The sequence below is a fragment of the Sturnira hondurensis genome, unplaced genomic scaffold (assembly GCF_014824575.4).
Source record: "Sturnira hondurensis isolate 20B ecotype Veracruz unplaced genomic scaffold, ASM1482457v3 Scaffold0008380, whole genome shotgun sequence".
In the NCBI taxonomy this organism is placed as follows: domain Eukaryota; kingdom Metazoa; phylum Chordata; class Mammalia; order Chiroptera; family Phyllostomidae; genus Sturnira; species Sturnira hondurensis.
Window position 1 is genome coordinate 2,669,275 of NW_028081011.1, and position 22,798 is coordinate 2,692,072.

The 22,798-nt window shown below is 49.9% G+C and overlaps 1 protein-coding gene across 7 annotated transcripts in view; it reads right to left on the minus strand.

The window, feature by feature from the left end:
* CUX1 (cut like homeobox 1) overlaps positions 1–22,798 on the minus strand; it is a 364,975-nt gene that overhangs the window by 214,151 nt on the left and 128,026 nt on the right. The gene's annotated exons all lie outside the window — the stretch shown is intronic.

The following is a 22,798-nucleotide window of genomic DNA, read 5'->3' on the forward strand; positions in this document are numbered from 1 at the left end:
AGAAAAATAAAAAATGACATAGGTGCCAACAGTAGCAGATGACTGTTTACTAAATTATTAAATAAATTTAGTAAAGGAATACAGTGGTGTATTATTAGGTCGAAAGATTATCTTCAAAGGGTAGCTAATACCATGGAATAATGCATGCACGGATTACTCAACAAGTATTTGTGGGGTACCTCTTACAGGCCCTCAGGTAACGGACAGGCTCTCCTTTCAGTGGGGTGCAAGACATCAGTCAAATCACTGCCTACAGAAGGACACTCCAGAGCCCCGTGAGCAGAAAGCATGTATGAGGTAGGCCTGGTCCAGGACAACAGGGGCTCCTCTGAGAACACACGTGAACCCGTATCTGGAGTGGGAGTACAGGCTAAGTGGGAGGAAGAGGAGGCCACAAACTACAAAATGAGTTCACAGTATGACCCCCACATTGTAAGAAATAAATGAACAGAGATACATGTTTGGATGAGAACGGCAAGAACTGTGTCAGTGTTAAGTGGTAGATGATTGGAATTGTGGCAAATTTTTAATTTCTCTTGTCTTTAAGTTGTATCCTTTGATATCAAAACCATTCTTTTGAAAACAGAGTATGGGGATCAGGTGATAGTTCTAAAAAGTAAGATGACTCTTTAAAGAAAGCGTTATAGAACAACTGCGGCTTTTCAGCGCTGGGGTCCCCACATGCGGCTGGCCATGCGGTCGGCCGCACGGCGGTGCCGTCCCAGTCTGCGCACGGCCCCGAGGGCCGGTGCACGCTGCACCTGCGGCTGCACAGCCAAACACACACATTCCTCCAAAGGAGAGTTGTTTTATAAGTACAATAAGTGGCAGCAGGAAACGCACTGGACAATCGTTAGCTTTATACTTTTTAAATATATACAAAATACTAAGGTTGGGGAAAAACCATGCTACCAAACAATATGTACAGCCTAATCTTCACTGTTTTGAAATGTGTTAATATTTACAAACAAAAAAGACTAGAAAGATCTAAGGCAACACGCTAACATTTGTGTCTTAGCTCTCTGTTATGCTTTATGCAGATTCCTGTAACAAACATTCCTACTTTGTACGCCAGAGGACAACATCACAGATCTCAGACGATGCTGGGGAGACTTCAAAATAACATCTCAACCCAACACGAGAGGGGCAGGGACAGCCCACGCACAGTCCTACAGGAGATGCTGGACTCAGCAGGCAAGTCACAAAACGAGGACGACTATGCCAAGGAGACAGAGGAGACTTCCGGTCGGACCGCAGGCACAGCCCTCTCCAGTCCTGCTCTCGGTTTTCTTTGGTTCCCACCTGAAGGCCTTACTTCAAGTTTATTCATCACTTGTGTGCAACCAGCTTACTTAAGCAACATGGGAAAGACACACCTTCATCTTAGCTGAATAACCAGCACATACTGTTTATTAATATTTACCCACTTTACTCCTGCAGAGATGATCAGAGGAGTAATGAATAATAAATGATGGGAAAACCTACTTGCAGACACTGAGCACGCCACCAGTGCTTTTCACACACTCACACAAACGCACAAATGGAAACAGAGTTGAAATCCTTTGCTGACGGGGGCCTATCTTCAGCAGCAGAACAAGATACTGGGTGAACCCTGAGCAACCAGAAGGCCTTACGGGTGTGGGATCCGAACAGGGACCTTACAGTGTTTACACACATTTTTTCTTTTGGAAAATACTATAGAACCATGGAAATACAAAAGGTAAACTCCAATTTCTTAATTTCTAAATGAAATTATTTATGTCACATGACTGGAAACCAAGTCCAAAAAACATGTGACAGTGGGAAACTAAGGATGAGTTTTCTCATCAAACCTTTGGATGAGATTTTGTTTCAAGATGGTCAGAAGCTTCTCTATGGACCACCTCGACCTCGAAACTAAGGAGGAACAGAAGCCTCAGGGCAAAGAAGGGCTTCCTGGGAGCTCCCTGGCCCTCGTCCACTTCCGCATCCCAGGAAGCAGACTAGCGCGCTGCCGGGAAGGGAGCCGCTACTCAACCCCCACTGCACCTAAGGACTTCTGCCTGGTGCCAGGAGCCACCTCCTTAGCCACAGTCTCATCCAGGAGGTCCCAGGCCACGGAAATCCTAGAAGTCGGGGATGAGGTTCATGATGCCCCACAAGGGTGGGGAGAAAAGGTGAGTAACTCATCATGCTGGTTATGCTATGGCCTCAAGGTCCGAAAGATACTTCACGCATTGACTTTTCACTCTTTTTAGTCAGCATAGCTCAAGGAGCATGTCCGCAAAGCAGTCTTCTTGGTATTGATGTGTATGCCCAACTTGGTAGTTCAAAGCATGCATGCGCTTTCAAAATTAGCACACTTCATGGAAAATCCTAGGTGGGGAAGAGTGGCTCTGTGGCGGGAGTAAAAAGTATACTGAGTGTCCCTTTGGAAGGCCATACCTGAAACGCCTAAAGGCACTTATACCAGCATCCACTGTAAAGTCCACAGGAGTTGGTCTCTTCTGGACCAGGTGCCCGTGAGGTGCCAGGGCCCTGGATGGCAAGAGCCAGACACAGCTTGGAAACCACTGGACTTAGGGAAGCAGAGGGCTAGGCATTCATTTTTAATTCTGTCCCAGGGAATGGAACTACGAATCAACAAATTACACCTAATTCCATCATAGATTAAAGCTACAAGAGTGTATGTGCATATGAGCAGCTCAGTGGAAAAAGCACAGACCCCTTGACGCCCCGTATGGGAGGGGGAGGAACTAGCCACAGAAAGTAAGTGCACTGGGTATGTGGACTTGGGTCTGTAGAAAAGTGCTAATGCAGGGAGAATTATTCCATGTTTTTGGTAAACAAATGGCTTTGAAATAGTTTTGGAATTCCTCTAGCAATCTTTCTCCGGCCTGTTACCAAACACTAACTTTTGTGCAGTTCTGGAATTTTCTTTTAAATACACAGTATGGCTACTTTGCAGTGAAACAATTCAGGGAAGACATACAGTTTAACAAGTTCTATATCTCTTGGCTGAAGCTGCTGGCCCTGCTGGATGAATCATAGAGAAGTCCATAAATGTCAAGGCATTTGCACAGACTTTTCTTTTCTTACCATATATGGCAAATATAGATCCATTTATCTCCAATCATCTCAACTTGAACTTTAACATTTTTCTTACCTTATTGCCTTCCTTAAAAATTTCTCCTGATCTGCGACTCAGCCGCATAAGGGAGATCACCGGAGCACAGTGCTGATGTTTGTAACCCCTGGCTGGGGTGCTTTGCTTTGGCTTTCTTTTTGGTGTGAGGACAGCAAGTGTTACATTGGTAAATATTTGAGGCAGGCCAAAGTACCGAATTATTTATGTTCTTGCTATACCTCAGCTGAGCAACACAGGGTATAAGGATTTACACAGGGTAAATTCCACAAGAATTTAACCTCAACAAATTTTCTTGCCCAAGAAATCATACTTCTTATCACACACACAGGGATCAGCTGGAAAACAGTGGTCAGTGATGATGATTTTTTTCATATAGTCTTTAAAGAGATAAATAAGAATAATTTCAGGGTTCTAGAAGCTGGCTGCACAGAAGACCATTAAGGCAGTTTAAGAATTCCCTGGGGAAAGCTCACTGCATTCATTCATTCACTCATTCTCTCACCCACTCAATAAGTAAACATGTACTGAACGTCAAGTTTATAAAGAAGTGAAGATGGATGACCCCAGGCCGGCCCCACCCCCAAGAGCACACAGTGGGACACATGGGAAGCAGGTACAGAGTGCTCCCGGTTTCAGAGGGAGATGGCTTTGGTTGGGTTGACAGGTGGGCTCAGCGGGGCTGAGTGAATAAATGGAGGTGGGCATGGAGAGGAAACTAGGAATGGGGAGACTACCCCCATTCCAGAGGCGTGGAATGGGCCACATGTCTTCCCGGGCAGAGGGGATCTGCATGCTGCCGCAGGCAGCCGGGACCTGGCCTCTTTATGACCCCAGACAACAACTTCAGGGAATCCCACAGCTAGAGAGGCTGCAGGGTAAAGCACAGTTAGTTATCAGTCTATCTTCTCCTTTTCCTTTCATATTCTCTTTGTGGGAAGTACAAAGTCTGCAGACATAACCTTTAAAAGTTGCTGAATGCCCACAAAAGTGAAGAAAACTGGCTGTAGGGCCCAGGGTTCGAACACCCAGCTGTCCAATCTGAGGCTGAAAGGACTCACCTGCAGACACGCACAGTAGCCTAAGATATGTAAGCATGTCCACCAGTGGCTCCTGGAGGCTCTATGTAAACCAAAGGGTGTTTTGCTGGGAATGTTCATACACTCGGAGGACTACCTGAAGGCCCGTTTATAAAACAGTGTGGGATCAACAACATGGCAACCAATGCTTAAAAGTTCATTTGACGAAACTACTTGGGAATACCTTTTAGAAGAGTCCTTTCTGTGGTCCGTACTTATCTGTCGCAAAACGTGTGTTTCAAATTCAAGGGTCTAGGTAACATAATAACAACTGTCCCCTCGAACGAGGGAGCACACTCCCGGTGCTGCCCTGCGTGAGCGCCAACTCCACAAGGTGTTCCCGGCCTCCACAAAGGGAGTTCGCAGCACAGGCAGCAGGGCCCAAGGAGATGGCAGCCCTTCCGGAAGGGCATTTCTTGATGGTCTTAGGAAGAGAGCTGAGGGGGATGAGCGGCTTCTGCCAGGCAGAGAATCACGGACTCAGTGCGCCTTCCTCCAATGCTCCCTGAAGGTCAAGTCCTGGGCATGGCGGGGCTTTGACATGTCACCCTCTCCTGACTCTTTGTAACAGGAGGCCCATATCTGATTCCCACTACTTGACAGGGATGCTATGGAAACAGACGGCAGCGTGGATACACCATAAAACAGTATGTCCAGGGAGAGTGTCTTCCAAACAAAGTATCCCTCTGAAGGGTTGTAGAAAAAAAGTTCAATAAATTAAAACATAATACATGCCTGGGGCTGGGCGATGTAAGTAGAGAGCCTTTGACTGGCATCATCTGGAAAAGTCAGCAAGTCACTGGTGTCCACACACGACTCCCACCGAGCCCGTCAGTACTTCACCTGAGACACTGAAGGATACTCTTTATCACGCACTCGTGCACGCCTACAGACACACGCATGTGCACAGCTCAGTCACTGTGAATCCCTTTCTCACATAAGCACACCTGCACCGTCATCCTTCAAAAGTTCAAACTGACCTGGGCTGAAGCCCTAGCCCTGCCATTCAATAGCCGTGTGAGTTAGGCTGCTTTCTCACCTTCCTGAACCTCGGTTTTCCCTGTCATTAGTTGGGAATGATGTTACTAGTCTTACAAGGACAATGTTCGGAACACAGTAGGCATCCAGTATAGTTTTGAATGAATGAACACAGTAGGTCCTCAATGTAACTATAGCCATGACAGTGACAGCGATGACCATGACATTATAGCCATCTATATACACACTACTCGGAGCCCCTGAACCTCTGTGTCTTTTACCTAAGTGGTCTGCAAAGTGCTCCTTTGTTACAGGCAGGTATTCAGGTGTCTAACTTGGTTGATGGCAGGCTGTTATTTCTTCCTGTGCACTTAGACAAGGGCTTGGCTTTTACCCAGTGTTCCCTCCGTGTGGCTGACTTTGGCCAGCAGCATGTTCTCAAAAACCCCTGCTGCCCCTGGCTCTCCCCTACTCTGTCCCTCAGGCTGTCAGGCGCAGCTCTCGATGCCTGGACAGAGAGGGCTTTTCCCAAACAGAAATTTCCAAAGGTGATCTCTGCCTGCTAGTTTGTAGCCAGGGAAGGTCCATTAATGTCGCTGGTTTCCTCCATTGTTACCCTAAGCTCGGTACCTTGCCCCTCTGCTCCCGGATGGCGTGAGTATGGCTTCCCATGTCCATCCTGTGGGCACCGGCATGTTTACAGCAGGGAATCTGATGCTGCCAGCAAGGGAGGCCATTCACAGTGGTGCTTCTTTTTTAACAAGTCCCCTGTTCTGAGAGGTTGGATCAGAGTGACCTTTTATCTTTAAGCTTCCCTTGTGTGCTAGAGACGTTCTTTATATGTTTTAACATGTACCGAAGAGATTAAGCTAAGTGAGGCATGCCATTCATGAAGGCTCACAGAAATTATGCCTGTTAATCTTTTAAATGGCAAGAACATTATGCAATACAAAAGGAATCTTAGTAATTCTAACGCTTTTACCCAACTAAGAAAGTTTAAATTTACAAAAACACACACTGGAGATAAAGAAGGTCAAGAAGGCTAGCCAAGGACAAACCATCCCCCACCCGAGCATGGAGAAGCAGAAGGAGCCTGTGGTAAGAGAGAACGGGTGGAGGGTGAAGGGCAAAGAGCAAAAGCCTGGGGCTCACTTTTGGAAAGAGGCTCGCCTCCCTGGTCTGGGCTGAGCCATTTCCTTGGCATTCTTAGAACTGAGCTCTCTGCTGCCCCACCCACTCACACACCTCCCAGGTACTTCAGGGGGATGGGTGACGCCTGGCCTCACCCCCAGGGGAATTCTAAGGGCATGATCACGAGGCCGGCATCACAGCTGGTGCTATACCACGCCACCTCATGAAGGGTCAGAGCAGCTCTTCAGATGGATGTCCTCATTGTGGAAGCAAGAAACCCGGGGCTGGGCGAGGCAGTGTTTCAGCTGCGCCTATCCAGCTACGGTGCAAACTCGGGGGCTGGCTGGCGCCACAGCTGCTACACTGTGCTGTCTCCTAAGCTGTCTTTCATTTGGATCTGCCTCGTCTTCGTACCCACAGTCAGGTTACTCACTCGAACCTGCTGGAGCACGTGGCCAAGGACTCCCCGTGCCTGCTTTCCTCCCCTGGCTTTCTGGAACTCTGGCCTCACTTCCGGCAAGCCTGAACTCTGGTGAGTGATCAGGAGCCCAGTACAGTTCTGATACACCTGTGAAGTGAGGCATATCACTTTTTTTCTGGTGGGCACATGGACCTGTGCCCACCAGAAAAAAAACAAAGAAAAGAAAAATCCTGATAAAGCGCCTGCCTGTGCAGAGTCACGGTTTCACATAAATGTACCTTCATCTCTTCTTCTTGAAAATGTTTTTTTTTGTTCACTTTAAATGTGCAATTTGATGCTGTTACGTTCCTACACATCTTGTTCTACTCAAGGCAAGGCAGAGGGCCTCGTCTCCACACAGGTGTGCTCACGACAGAGCAGGACAGAACTCAAAATGGTGTTCCGGCGTTCCTGGCAAATGCTGACTGACACTCTAACCCCAGAGGTGAGTGTGCAGGGCTTGCTCGTTCACTTCGAACCTTGTGCAGGAAAAGAACGATGTGCTTTAGGAAGGTTTGCCTGAGAGAAGTGACCGAATGAGCTGGAGGCGAGAAAGCATGAAGGTGCGTTTGGACACTGATTGGGAAAGAAATTCTAGGAAAAGGTGGTAAAACCAGAACTGGGGCAACAGTGATGGAGAGGGAGAAGGAACACAGTGTTCTCTGGAACCGAGATGAACAGAGCCCAGCAGAGGAGGTGGCAAGAAGACAAAGGAGACAGGGGAGATGAACTCAGGATGAAGCTTCAAGCTAGCGTAACAGGGCCAGTGGCCCTCCAGCCAGGAGTGAGGAGTAGAGGATGGGGGCAGGCCCGGAGCGGTGGGGACCACAAGAAACCCACCCCCGAGAATATTGGGAGCGAGCAGGCCTTTCCAACAGAAACCATGATCTGGAGGAATGAGGCCCTGGGACCGGGGGAGGGGGGGTGGTGGTGGTGGTGGTGGTAGAATCAGGGGCGGGCGGGGAACAGGGCCCATGCACAGAGCCCTTGAGGGTTATCCACATATCAGGAGACAGAAAGAGGACACAGGATGGAAGAGTCACCGGCACTAAAAGGGACAACAGGACTATGAAAAAACCAAAGGCCTGGGTGAGCAGTATAACCTGAGAGGGAGCAGAGGGGAAAAGCCATCAAACAGACTTAAAATATTTCAGACTGAGGGAGCAAGTAAGGCTCTTGAGCAGAGTCCATGTCCCTGAAAAGGTCAGCAGCAGAGGTAAAGAAAGCAACTCCAAGGCACCTGGTGGACAGCAACTGCAGTGATGACGATGACAACGACAATGAGACCGACAAGGGACACATCTGCACGTGGAAAATCTGGAAAAGCGGAGGCTTTTCAGTGCAGCCTAGTCTAGACTGGTAAGGCAGGGGTCGCCTCTCACTGCCCTTGTGTCCCCAGCAGCCGTGGCAACGATGCCTAATCTGGTGTACTGAGCGGTTTTCACGCCTGCCACAGGCATCTCCTTCCAGATTAAATCAGTTTCTGAAGATGAAGAGCCAAGCGCGTTCTCTAAGAACTTCATTTTCCCCAGGGAAAACAAAACCCATTCTACCCGGATTCTAACAGGCACTGGCTTCCAGGGTTCTCCTCTAAGGGAAGAGCGCAGTGTGTTTAGCCGTCCAGAGATTGCTAATGAGGCTTCCCCGTTTAAACAGTAACTAGACAAAATACAAACAAACAAAAAACCCAACCCAAAACATTAACTAGACAACTGGCCTGGTTGTTTTAAAAACAGGATTACCAACTGGAGCCTCCAAAACGGGTTCAAACCAACGAAGATCTGCCTGCCAGTTAACTCCTGACCATCTCCTCCTTCCTCGCTCCCAGGTTAAAAGGAAGAATGGACCAAGACAGAGGTGGTGCCTTTCTTTCTGAAAGGCTGCAGCTCCCCTGGAAATCTTGCACCTACTGCTTTCTGAGGTCCCTGACTAACAACCACGAACTCAAACTCCTGTGGCCTTACGTTCCCAAGCTAACCTTCCATCACCTCCCAAGACCTGACTGGCTGGCTGGTTAAACTCACCTACATAACCACCAATTCCCCACCATTTTCTCTTTGGGGACCTACCTGTAAGCTGCTCTTTCTCCAGGGAAAGGGCCTCACAGAAGCTGCACCACCTGCGCCTCCAGAAGCAGTTTCTAGGAGGGACACGACCTTTTCTGAAGGCAAAGTGCTGTGTGCTTCCCACAGGCTGTGTAGTCTTGAGTGCCCGAACCCTCAGTCAGAAGGCGGGCTGGGAGCCCATGGTGGATGGATCGGAGAGGGGGTGCACCCAGACTCAACAGGGCAGAGCTTTGCAAACCACACGGCAGGAAAACTGCCCTCGAGAGGAAAGAGGCCAGAAGTCCAGGCACAGGACTTAAATGATGCAAAGGTGCTCCACAGGGCAGTGCTGAGCTTCAAGGAGAACAAAGCACTGGGAAGGATGGCGCAGCAGGCACGGAGAAAAGGGTCAAAAGAACTCCTCTTTTTAGAAGTATAGGACTCTGGACCTGGGGCCCTGGGGCTCAGTACCAGGCAGAGCAGCCAGGCTCAGAGGAGAGAAGAATGATGTCAGAAAGAGGTTGTTTTGATGCATCCATAGGAGTTTTCCACGGGCCCTTCCTGACTCTATTAAAAGCCTGGTTCTCCGTGAAACAGGGACACTGACTCCCAGTAACACCTGGTCACAAGCCTTCTGCAGGAAGTAAAGGAGGGGTGTGAGGGGAACACAGCCTGCAGAATTCCACCCAAGGGAAGCAGCAGGCCACCTACCTACCTGGGGAGTCGCAAACTACAGCCAGCATGAGCAATCCAGTGGCTGTGGTGTTTTTATGAACTGTGAGCTAAGAATGGTTTTTATGTTTTTAAATGGTTACATTTTAAAAGGTTAGATAAGTACCTACCTAACAAATGATTTTGCCGCTTGGCAAGCCAGGCTTACAATATTAAGTATCTAGCCCTTGAAGAGAAAATTTGGGGCCACCCTGATCTATTAATTCCTTTGTTCTCTTAGACTGTCCACATGAGTCTACTGTCGCAGGTGTGTGTACCTGTGAAAAGGCTGAGCACGGCCTCACATCCGGGAAATCAGGCCATGTGGAAGGAGCCAGGGGACCAGAGCCATGTCGGCCCCATCGCTCTCTGCCTGTGCACCCTTGGGCATCACCTGCCCCCTCAGTCTCCACGCCTGGGAATGACTCCAGTTAAGATGCTGCTTTAAACATCAAATGAAATGTGAAATATGACTCTACTTTTCAAAAAATTCAGATCAGTTTGGTGATGAAAGTTTATTGTCATTTGTACTTACTGAGTTGGTTTACCACAAAAAATTTATTCTCTTTTCCCGTAAACAAAGCCTGACATGCTCTTCTGGTCACAAGAATAGTAAAGGCATGGTGGTGGTGGTGGTGGGGGGGGGTGCTCAACTGCCGAAGAGACGGCCTAAACAGTCTGACTTGTGCTCCCACCATCCAGCATCCAGTTTCATCACTGGGGCAGGCTACCCTCTCCGTTCACACCCCAATAAACCGATCTGCCTGGGGGAGAAGCCACCGGCCAGTGGGAGAGAGCTTACCCAGGCTACATGCTGCCATTTACCCAGAAAACCTTTCTGGCCCTGCATCCAGATGTATGTGAAGGGTGACAAAGGATTGAGCCATACTTTTTAGGAAACCCAGACTATCCAAATGTCTGACAACACAAAGCAAGGAGTAGTTCAGGGACAAGGGTGATATTTCACATCCAAGGTCATTCTAAGTCCCAAATTAAGTCTAACTTAAGTGACACTGTGGTGATCTTAATACCTCATGAATCCCTCTCATTTAGCAGCCTATGAGAAGGACAAGTATGCCACTCTGAGAATGAAGAATCTGAGCCTTAAAAAACCTGAGTGACCTGATGCTGACATGGAACCCAGGCCTCTGACCCCAGGAAGGGCCCAGCCCTGTCCACCACACAAAACCCCCTTCCCTCCAGCCCCAGGCCCCTTTCAGTAAGTAGGATAATAAGGTTGTCATGTGCAGATACAAGGCTGGTGGTGTGTGCCCCTCGGGTCATTTTTTGGGCAGCTGAGAAGTAACCTCCTTTATTAGGCTAGCTTCCCCCAGTTGCTAGGAAGGAGCCTGCCCCAGTTGGTGAGTGAGCCTGGTCGGGTGTGGTAGGACAGAAATCTTCCCTTCAAGGATCATAGGACCCTCTCCACAAGCCCCTCAATACTGAGGAGCCCCTCAATACGTACTGCAGCTAAAAGTTCCCTTCCTGAGGAGTGAAAGAACTCTCCCCAAGAGGCAAGCTTTTAATAACAAGATGCTACAGGTGGAGGAGACTGGGATGGCCCGGAGCTGTTCTCGGACGCACAGAGCTCGCCCATCTCCCCAGAGGCTGCCAACTCCTTGTGGCCTCATCCAACACACCCACACAGACCTCCCGTCAGCCTCAAGCAAAGATGTGGCTGAGCTCCTGCAAGGCTAGCGGCCAAACAGCGGAGCATCTTTGGAATGGCATAGCCAGGGAGGCCACCCCCGAAAGTCTGCTCACACTGGTAAGAGCCAGGCAAGACCTGAAACCCCTAATGGGGTAAAACCTGCAAGAAAATACGAGGTGGAATGTGCCGCAAAGCAAAAGAACCAACCCCTAATCTTGAGCCGTTGGCACAAGAGAGAAGAAACCAAACCAAATCTCCACCCCCAACCAAACCCAGAATTCAAGGCAACATGCAAAAGTTGAAACCACACACTATTCTAATTCTATAAATAGTTCTCTGACCATCTTTTTAGTCAAATCTGTGTAGATTCATCACATTTTTCCATTGACGTAACTAAAAAATGAATAGTGATGTCTCAAGCTTTAGTCCGTTCGGTAAAAACAATTAGAACGTAGGCACGTCGGAACAGAGGCCAGGGTCTGTGACTGCAGACACACCTGCGATCGCTCTCTCCAGGAGGAAGGAGTGATTTCTGCTCAGCACACACTCACTGAGAGCCTGCTGCGCACCCTGTGCCTACGTGGCCAGGAAGATTGCCCCGGACTCATACACTGGAGCTCCGCAAGGAAGACAAACACAACATAATGTCAACGTAACAGCATGAAAAAGCAAAGCAGGAGCCTGTCCAAGACGCACAGCGTTGGGGGGGCAGGTCTGAGACACACCTGGGCTGCTCCAGACCGTCGCCTGCATGAAGCCCACACAACACCTGCCCTCCCCACCCCAGGGAGAACGGAGCGCTGGCCCAGTGTCCCCAGCCCCCAGGAAACCCTGTTTAAAGGTCTGAGACCCCCTGACAGCCCCCTGTGGGTGGGGCCATGCCTTACTGATGCTTCTGTTCCTAGTGCAGAGCCTGGCAAATGGGACACGTTTATTATAAATGTTTATTAAGAAACTTAAAGGCAGAGAAAACATTTCCATTCCCTACTCTTCCCCTCACTCACAGATAAACAAGTAAGAGCTTTTCCATTAAAAGAGAAGGAACCAAAAACTTAAAACATAATTTTGTTTAGGAGGGAGAGGTGATGAGCTCTTGGGAACCACCTAAGGTGGACAGGGCCTCCAGCAGGAGCCCAGTGCATGGGCAGCTCTGTCGTTTTAAGAAAACCCTGGGCTACCCCGGGAATTCTTGAGTGAAAGCTGCAGGCATGGGGCAAAAGTACTAATGTTGATTAACTTCCCCTTAATACTGATACACACACGGCCATCCCATCAGACTTGGGAAGCTGCACACACACTGCCAAATAAGCAGTTTGCTACAGTGCGGACAAATGTTTGGAGAAGAGAATCAGGTGCATGTGAGGCAAGGCTGCTTGCTCTGCTGTGGCCTTTCTGTGCCCACCACCCGGCTATTTCTGGAGGAGTCTAACACAGGATGAGGGTGGCCGTCTATACAAGAATGTTTGCAGGTGTTGATGTACATGGAATATACATTGCTCTCCGGGTCTGAAAACTGTTTAAGAATCTTTAGAACGGAAAACGTTATCTCTCACATAAGACGGATGAGAAGGCGCTGGGTCAAACCAGCAGGTCTGGAAGAACGTTGGGAAGAGGTTTCACTGACCAGTTGCCTGTGAGAAATGCCGCAGAGCTCACCTTCTATTTCAGTGTTAACATCAGGAAACAAGCTTGAGACACGTGTGTCTCAAGTTGGGGCAGCTGCTCTTCCAAACGGCTCAAAATAGAGACTCTAAACACACACACACCACACTGACAAACCAGCGGGACCTGTGGGGCAGAAGGGATTCCATTTTCCTACCAAACCAAAGTACTTCAAAACCTATGTATTTTTAAATGAGAGCCAGTTCCATACACTTGTCAGTTATCCTGAACCAGGCAGCCGGCCCAATCACAGGGCAGTATGGACCCCTTGGGAAATTTTAATCTTGGAAGCAATTGGGCCGTGAGTGGCCCTGCTGCAGATGAACACGTCGTACTCTGTCAGGGGGTCTTCTCAGGCAATCCGTCACCGGCCTCGGCGGAGCAGGAACCGCGCTGAACCCTCTAATTGCGGGCTGCTCTCTGAGAGTGGTGGCGATCCTGCTGTCTGGCTGCAGCCAACATCAATCAAAGAAAAGGCAGCTCCCACCAAGTTGCTGTGTCTGCTAGAGAACTGGGATTTCAAAGCAACCTTCTAATGGTCACCATCAGTGAGGTGACCAGGGCCACGGAGAGGTGTGGCTGTGATAAGGCCGGAGGCAATGCCTCAGAGAGGGGACGTAAGAGCTGCTTCTCCTGAAGCACACGCAGGAGACAGACGGAGACCCTAGGAACAGTCAGACCACCCTGCCTCCAGCTGGCACAGGGACAGCAGATGCTCTAAGACACAGGACTGGGTGGTATGGTGGAGGCCAAAGTGTCTTTCCTGCCTGCTGGGCAGGAAACCCGGAGGAAGCTGCTGGGCTCTCCTTGGGCAGGTCGGGCTCCAGAAGAGGAAAATGCTACAGGAGGCACCGCACAGAGGTATGGCTCGAGGGCCACGAGAAACACACTTCAAAGCCCCACTATAAACCTGAGAGGCCAGCAGCCTTTTTCTATAATACCCTTGACATAACCACTCTGCTTAAGAAAGGGAGGAAGAAAGCTGGACCTTAATATTTAAATAAGAAAGCAGTCCCTGCCTACATATTAGTTGGGCAGTTCCCAGACCCAGAGGTCTGCAGAGCCTGCTGGGAAGTGGGTCCTCCACCCGGCCGCAGCCTGCTCAGAGACCAGATAGGAGATCAGGTACCGAGGCTGCTCTCTTCAGTCCAAAAAGCCAATCTTTCACCAGTGATGGGTTTACTGTCAGGAGAACTGAAGTCAGGCAAGCCGTCCCGAGCCCACCACCATCCTTCCTGAAACACCACTGGCCAAAGTGGGATGTGGAAAAACTCCTTTTCTCATGACTGGCAGTACTTGCCTCAGGTTAGGATGACGAATGCCTTTCAGGCAATCCTGGGTGACCTTGGGTCAGGGTATGTCCTGTGCTGGGTTGGTCATTCTCTCTCCCTGGGACAGGAGCTGCCCACCTCACCTCTGCATCCCAGGTCCAGCTCTGCAATGGGAACGGATGCCCAGGAAATGTGGTGAAACAGAGGGTAACCTTTGCTGAAGCTCACAATGGCACAGCACCTGGCTCTGTGCTAGGTCCTAGGGTTGGGGCAGGAGGGCACACAGCCCCAAGAGGCAGTCCTGCTGGCAGGTACCTGGTTTGGGACACACTGGGGCAGCCTGTGCTTCTGTGGCAAGGGAGTCCCTGAGACTAGGGGATGAGAGCCAGGCCAGTGAGAACTGATCAGTGGGTGCTGGCAGGGCCCAGTGGCACTGGGTGGGGTTGGGGTAGGAGCCAGAGGCCCTTATGACTGGACACCAACCCACAGTGAACCCTCCTTGAGACCCTCATCCCAGGAAGGGGGGAGCCTGAGGACTGTCAGGAAGCCTTGCCTCAGACATGGGCTCTGAGCTGTGCTCGGCCAGCCTCCTTTATTCCTGGGCTAGGCAACAGTCTATAAAGTGGGGAGAAAATAAGACCAGTGCCCAGGACAGGCCTGAAGTGCACGAGGTGTGCTGAGGAGAAATCTCTGGAGGCGGCCCTGACTAGGTAAACATGCCAGACAAGTTCCTACAGGAGGCTGCTTGGGACAGAACACTGAAGGGGATACATGATTTTATGGCAAGGTAAGTACAGGGCCATAGTAGAGGAGAAAGAGATGACAGTAAGGGGGCCATATTGACAAGGCACGGAAAGAAGGATGGGAAAAAGGATGGCAGGAAGGGAGGGAGGGCGTCAAAATTAAAGCCTTGCCTTTGGTGCTCATTTCACCTTCTCCCTTAGAAACCACGCAGCTCCTACATTCACGTGGTACTGCTACCTCCAGAGCTGCTTGGGGCCTCTCCAGGCTTGGTCACAGCAGGCTGGGCAGAGATAAGCCAGGAAAAAGTGACTTGCTGCAATATGCCTGAGCAGCTGGGCTTGGCTGCTGGGAGTGATGGGCTGCCCTCCACTCCAAAGGCGGGATTCCAGGAGGGTTAGCCAGGCTCAAGAGCAGGAGACCCAAGTCTGAACAGCCTTCCTACCTGCCTCGGGCCCACTGCTGACTAGAACAGACGACAGTGGCTCAGGAAGTGCCCACAGTTGTGTTCCAGCCGTCCTCACGTGTACGGCCTCCTTGGGAGTTCTCCCCCATCAGAAGGTCAGACTTCTCCACCAAATGTAAAATAGGCAGATGGCCCTGCAGCTCTTGGATAAATACGAACAAGCACTGCCAAGCTGACTGCAAACTACCCACCAATCTGCTAAGTCCCCATAAACACAAATCGCTCTGTGTTCACCAGGGTGTCGTCTTGCCTATGGGACCAGGGCCAGACCAATGTGCTTTTTAAACATCAACACGAGTTTTGTGCAAGTAAATCTAATGTCTGATGACTACTGTCTAGATACATTTTACAGTACTCTGCAGGATTATTTTTTATACTTGTTTTTCTATTTTGTGATGAAAATTATTTGACAAGTAAACTGTTACCTGAAGTTCTGACAATGTTTATCATAAATGACCCTTCTCTTGGAGATATTTGGTGAAGGTCATTTAATCAAAAGGCATGAGACCATAATTTAAGCCAAGCAGGTTCAGATGTTTTCTTATAGGAAGGGATCCGGACTCATTAATTCTGAAAGAATGACATCAAGAACAGGGAGGACCTGATAAGGTAAACAGCGCGCTCTGTCACTGCGCGTGGTTGCCATGGTTCACACACAGTTCCCTCAATTCCATGTGGCAGCAATAAGCAAGCCGGGTGGCTCTAATGGGCCTTCCCAGGAGAACGTGAGGAGGGGTCCCAAGGAATCCAGGGAAAATGTGCCTGGAAACCCCAATCCCCAATAATTCCTAGTAATGGTCCACAGGCATTCTACAGTTTCTCTCTGGACAAATGGACAACTCTCTGAGTTCTCAAAAGCCCTCCCAAACCAAACCAAGACCTTCTGTAATATTCCTAGAAGGTAGGTAATAAGTAGGTTCTTGAAGGCAACATCAGAGAAAGCTGAAGTCTTTAGCCCAGATCCAAATGCAAGTTCCTGGGCAGAGAAAGGCAATTAAAGGTATGCAAGGCTGGCCACGATGTCTCACAGAGATTATTGCCAAGGTAATAGCAGCAGAGATATAGGAATGGCTGCCCCTAAGGTATGATGGAGAGAACACGAACAAACCCACGGTCCTTAGGAGATAAAAAGGGCAATCTTGGTAAGGTATTGATAAGGGAGGTGAGACAAAGGAGGAGGGCTGTCACGGGGTCACTGCCAGACTGCAGGCTGCAGCAGCTCAGTGGACAACGGGGCCTCCACTGAGCCTGAGCAACAGGAGAATTGGCTTTGAACATGCTGTACTGGATGCACAGGGGCAGCTGGGACAATGGCTCCAGTGCTGGTTGGGTTGGGAGCTGAAAGGACGGAGAATAGTGGAGCTCTGAGAACAGCCTGGTGCCCTGGACAGAGAATGAGTGTGTAAAGGACTAATGCAGTGACCCAGGAGCACCATGGTGATGAAGAGAGGGGAGCCAGGAAGCCAGGAAGCCAGGGAGGGAGGGAGGATCTGAAGCAGTCCTAGAAGCCAAGGGAGGAATGCATTTTCAGACGAAGAGGTGATCAAGACAAGGTCCAAGAGAACTCTCCGTCTTAGAGACACTGCAGCCAGGGCCAGACTGAAGATACTGGGTAAGGACTGGGCAGTGAGGACAGAGTGACAGTTAGGAGAACAGCCCCGCCCAAATGCTCAGAGAGGTTCAGACACCTGCGTGGGCCACACAGCTAGGAAGTGGAAGAGCTGCTCCTTCTGATCTGCCCTAGGTATGCAGAAAAAAATCAATAAACTAATAAACAACACAGTCTGAGTGTCAATCTGCTTCTTTCTTGCCTCAGCGGCTCTCTGACGTCTACGAAATGGAAGAGTAAGTGCTCACCTGGGGACCACCCCAGGGGACTCTGAACACTCTCATGACCCCCACTCTCAGTTCCTGACCCCCAACTGCACACGACTGACTCTGACCTGTGACCTTGCTTAGTATCTACCCTGGACCAGCCAACTGTATTCTCCAGATCATAAAAGCTTTCTTACAACAAGCTTGCCATGTACAGAAGGCAGAGAGCATTGGAAGGCAGAGCGGTAAGGCCTTGGGGCCAAGTCCTTCTCAAAAGAGAAAAGCTGAAGCCCAGGCAGGCGAAACCCTGAACTGGACATGGCAGGGTGAGCCCAGGCCAGACTTGGGACAGCATGAGGGCGTTCTTCAGGTCTGAAGACTGGAGGAATTAATAAATATATTGCTATATATACTAATATATATTTTTTCTACTAAAGAGAACTATGTTGTTTTCTAATAATATATAATTGCCGTAAACCCAAGTCCCTCAATAATACCAGAAAAGATCAAAACTCTGGCAGCCCCCACTCCAGATTCAGCCCTTGTTATGGGTCTGAGGCACGATCTTCCAGACACGGCAGTGACGGTCAGGCTTCTGCTCACTCGTGTCTGGCCTGCTTCTCTAGTCAGGCGGAAACAAGCGCACCTAAGTCAGCATCAACCTATGGGCCATATGGCCGCTCAGCAAACTGCTATTTATTTCATTTTACAAACACGCACTAAGTCCCCTTGCTGGGCACTGGGTCCACAGGATGCTGCCTGGCCCTCGGGACCCACCAGCCACGGGAAGCATCTGAGGTAGGGTGACAGCTTGGACCCAGGTCACCAGCCAGTCACTCTCTTCTTATAAACCTCCCTTCCGTGGACCTGAGCTTCCCAAATCAAAAACCAAAGAGCTGGAGTTTAAGTTTATAATTTTCAAACTTCCCTGTATTTTCAATGGTAGAAGAGTATTTTCAAATGAAACTTTACATGGCCGTGAAATACTGTAGGACAAACGCAGACAGAATCACTCTGGTTGAAAACAGGAACTCCCCTTGAGCTTTAAGGGACTTGCCAGCATGAACCCTCTGGACTGGAGGAGCTAGCCTCCCGGGCCCCTTTCTTCCCCAATCCTGTGACTGCAGTGGCACTTACCTGGGACACAGAGCACAACTGTGGTCTCGGCCATGACCTGAGCCACCTGGCCCAGGTGCCTGGCCTCTCAGAGACACATTTTAGCTGGTATTCTGGGGCACTAAAAACTATTCTGCCTATGGTGGCGGTGGGGGATTCAATGCTTGTTTCAAGTATTGCTTGTGTTTCGGCAGCCTGTTGCTTTGGTACTGTGTTTTTAATGAAGTGAGATCAGAAGTGCTGGACCGCATGAACCACCCAGAGAAGCGCCTTCCTTCTGAACCTGGGGCGGGAGGGTTGAGGGGGCTGCCTCAATAGCACCTAGATGGCTGGACCAGCCACCTGTTTCTTCATGCACTAGTTCACAGCAGTGGGAGGTTGAAAAAGCACTGATAGGCTCAGTAATGATGCAAAAGTACACACTGAAAGAGAAAGGGAATTTCGAAATCCTACTGTGGCCTATTACTACCGCCGGCCACCCTCTCCCCAGCACTTGCCACCAGGAACTCTGGCAGCATTACTGGGTGCAAAGGCTAAGAGCTGAGGGATGATGACAAGAAAGACAGCCACGTGTTCCTCCCCAACCACACACCAGGAAACCCTGGTTCGTTCTCAGGCTCAGCAGCTTTTACTCATCTGGTCTTGTTCAAGTTCATTTTCTCCAGCTACCCCATTGACTCTTATTTGTTTGCAAGTGCTATTCCAACACAACACCTTTTCCTCAAACATCTGTCTCCTATAGATGGGCCCAGTCCATCTATGAAAGGGAAGAACCAGAGCCAAGGGTCCAAACAGGCTTTTATTCTAACTCACTGTACGGCCCTAGGCCCTGTAAGGCCTTACGGTTCCTCGGCGGTCAGAGAGGACATATAGATTGTGCTTGGAGAAGCTATGGGGCAGATTAATGGGGGTACGTGCAGAATGGGACTTAAATAATTGTTATTTGTACCCGCTCTTCCTGGCAGGGCAGAGGCTGCAGGACCCCTGACGAGGACGGCTGCCTTTCACCTCCCAGCCTCTCCCCATCAAGTCTCCACTGTGGTAAGACCATCACCCCATTTAACGTTACTCCTCAGAGCTTAAGAACACACATAAAATTACAGTCACAGAAAGTATGCAGAGGGACACTACAAGTGTCTTCCACGGGGCGAGGCTTGTAGGGATGTGACCCCTGTCCCGCTCTGCCCACAAAGCTACCCTCTTGATCTCCACGAGCCTGGAGTCTGTGTAGTGGGGATGCCAGAGGGTGGGGCAGAAACTAAGAATGTGGACCAGCTGGAGGAAACTCTGCTGGGATCATATCATCTGCGAAAGCCAGACTTCTATCAAAGCCAGACTTCTAGCTTTGCCCCAACTCACTGAGAGAGCCACACCAGTCTTAGTTTCCATCAAACAGAGCCTCATCACTTCCCAAAGTGCCTCTGAACTCAAACTCCGGATCTTTAGCTAAAATTAATGCATGGCCAAGCATGGCCAGTGGAAGGTGGAAAGCTCAGGTCTGGACTTGGGTCTGGGCTCTGCCCCTTGGCAGCTCTGTGAGAGCCTGCAAACATTTTTAATGCTTCTGAGCCTATGTTTTCCTATCTGTGAAATAAAGACATGATTACTTAGCCTAGTGCGGTGCTGTGAGGTTAAATGAAGTAATGGCTGTAGACGGGGGAGCACTGGGTCTCACTGTAAAGCTAGCCACTCCTCTTATTGCCACCGTTACCACTGCTCAGAGCATGCGTGGTTCTAGTGTGGTACTATTGGGGACAATATGAGCCATCAGATGCCATCTGGGCTCACTGGCTCCACGGTTTGAGGGAATGGGACCTGCACCACGCAGGGAGACAAGACAGAGTCAGGATGGTGCTGGGAAAATTCACAGAGCAGCAGGCCTCCAATCTGGGCCTTGGAAGATGAGCAGGACAGTGACAGGTAAAAAGAGAAGGACGAACAAGCCCCCGAGCCCTAGGACAGGGGAGCCCTAGCTTCTGGAGGGGATGCCGACGTCCTGACAACAGAATGTCTGAAGCATTCAGGCAAAAGCTGTGTCTATCAGTAGCAGGGTGTGGGGCCCATCACCGACAGTGGGCAGTGTGTGTCAGGGTTTGGAGGCCTCATCCCAAATGCCCTGGGAAGCCAGGGGATCCTGAGGTCCATGGTGACGGAAAGGGTTGGCCAAGCCATGTCCTGGACACAGTGAGCCTTCCTTGTCAGGGATCCTGCAGCCTCGGCCCTGCCAGGTCAGAAGTCTTCACGGCAGGCCACACAAGAGACTGGAAACCTGAGCAAGGCTGTGGACTTGGAATGACAGAAAACCAGCAGTAGAGAGACGCGAGGCTTTGGAGAGAGACCAGAGGCAGGGGCTGAAGAGGAGGAAAAGGTGGTGCTGACTCATCTGAGAGGACAGCAGCTGATGAAAGAGTTTTCAGAAAGGTAAGCCACACCACGGTGTGGACACCACAAATAGCGCTTCAAGCTTTCGCAGCCAGGGAGAGGTGACACCGTCTTCACGGCTCACTGAGAACTGCAGTGTTCAGCCTGGGTTTCTCACCTCCAGCCCCAGCCCCCACACCAGGATGACAGAAGCTGCGAGGCAGAGCAGGGACACTCAGGAGACACCAGAGCTGACTCACAGGGAACAGCTTCTGCCACCAAGACCTTCACCTCTTCCGACCTTGCTTTTCTTGTTAAGAGTTAGTGTAGACCTCCTCCCAGTACAAAACGCACTGCGTATTTGTTTTTATTCCATGTAAGGAGTGACAGAGAGTCAAACCGATGCTGTTAATTTGCCTTTTCCTGTCAGATCAGCACTCCCGAGCCTCCGATCACCCTCTGTGCGATCACCTTCTATGCCCGACATTCAAGTGACCATGAGAGACCCCACTGTCATGCAGAGGAACAAAGAGAGAGGCCCCTGACACTCAACTTGTAAAACAAATTTCTTTTTAAGTAAAAAAACCATCTTTTTCAAAATCTCCAAAACATAAATCTGTAACAGACTTCAAAACAAGCAGTGGCCCCCCACTTACCATTTCTTCCCCCTGGAGATATGAACATCTATCAGTAACTACTGCTGGTAAGTGCAGTAAGTGACCGTGCGCACTGGGTATCTGAGTGAGTCGTGGCTGAGCAGTGGGCCACACGCACCGCCCCCCCACCCACCTCTTCAGAATCTCAGGGTTGAGATAAAAGCAGCACCTCTCGGCCCATTCCAACGGCTCACATGAGTGCATTTGTACGTGCATCCATTCTACATGTTGATATCTGCTACGTGCTGTGCAGTGCCTTAGTGTGAGGTGGAGTTCACCTGAAGGTAAGCAGAGGGCTGAAATGCCAAGGCATTCCTCAGAAGCATCTGGCCCAGCCAGGAAGGACTCAGGGCTAAACTGGAAGCGAAGCAAAGTGGGGTCAGGGGCAGGGAGAGGAAGGCATGGGGCACAGGGAGAGCCCAGGGAGACAAACTTGGGATTCCATCAAGGTCTGCAAGGCTGAAGTCAGGCTAGGGCCATGTCACCACGGCTGGCTCCCAGGAAGGGCCGGACTTGTCCTATAGGCTGCAGGGAGATGCTGAAGGATCTGAAGCAGGAGTCCCTGAGAGAGTCAGCTTAGAGCTGAAAAAAAAAAATCCAGATCAATAGCCTCATGCTCCACATGGGGAAGCTGTCCAGAAAGGCATCCTCTTTAGAAGAGTAAGGTCCACAGTTGGGCTCTGGTCTCCTTACACCACCCAGTACTTCCAGTCTCCAAACTACCAATGAGTCACAGGAGTTTGGAGAATAATGGCTATTCGCTCAGTTCTGTGCTGGAGCTAGAACCCAAGCTAGAGGCAGGCTTCAGGTGATGGTGCCCACAGAGGGTGGCCTCCGTAGCTCACCCTGGGATCCCTCACAAAGGTGGAAAAGGCAGAGTGTGAGCAGGGACAGGTTCTGATCCAGGCCCGGGTCACTCACCAGCACAGTGACAGGGCCTCGGGAAGGGCCTTGCCACTCATCCACCCCGGGGGTCAAGTGGAAGGACAAAGCGCAGCCATAACAGGTGTTCAGGAAATGCTGCTGACTCTCTCTTAAGTGAGTCATACGATGAATGGGATTTTTATTCATCAACCAAGAGCTCAAATTCTTTGATGGTATTTTCTTTCCTTGTGGAAAAGAGCTTTACATTCTAAGTAATGAATAAATGCTTGAAAACAAGCTCTGGAATTGCAACCCGAACTAGGAAAAAGACTAAATTCAACATTCTTCTTGGAGAAAATAGAAGCACCAATCTCAACTGATTAAATTTTACAAAAATATTAAGATCTAACCCCAAGTGCATCATTACTAATTCCAATTACCAAGCATTATTATCTCTCATGCAAAATTACACATGAAACTAGGCACCATTTTCTAACTGTAAGTGTCCCTGAATTGTCAACCAGGGGCTCTGGTTCACATATCAACAGTCTAACAAGCTCGAAGCTTCTGCTGCAGTCGCATTAGTCTCGGCCGCCCTCAGGCCCGCGGCAGCCCAGGTCCTCCTCCCAGGGGGGCGCCTCAGAGGCCGACACAGCGAGACACTCTG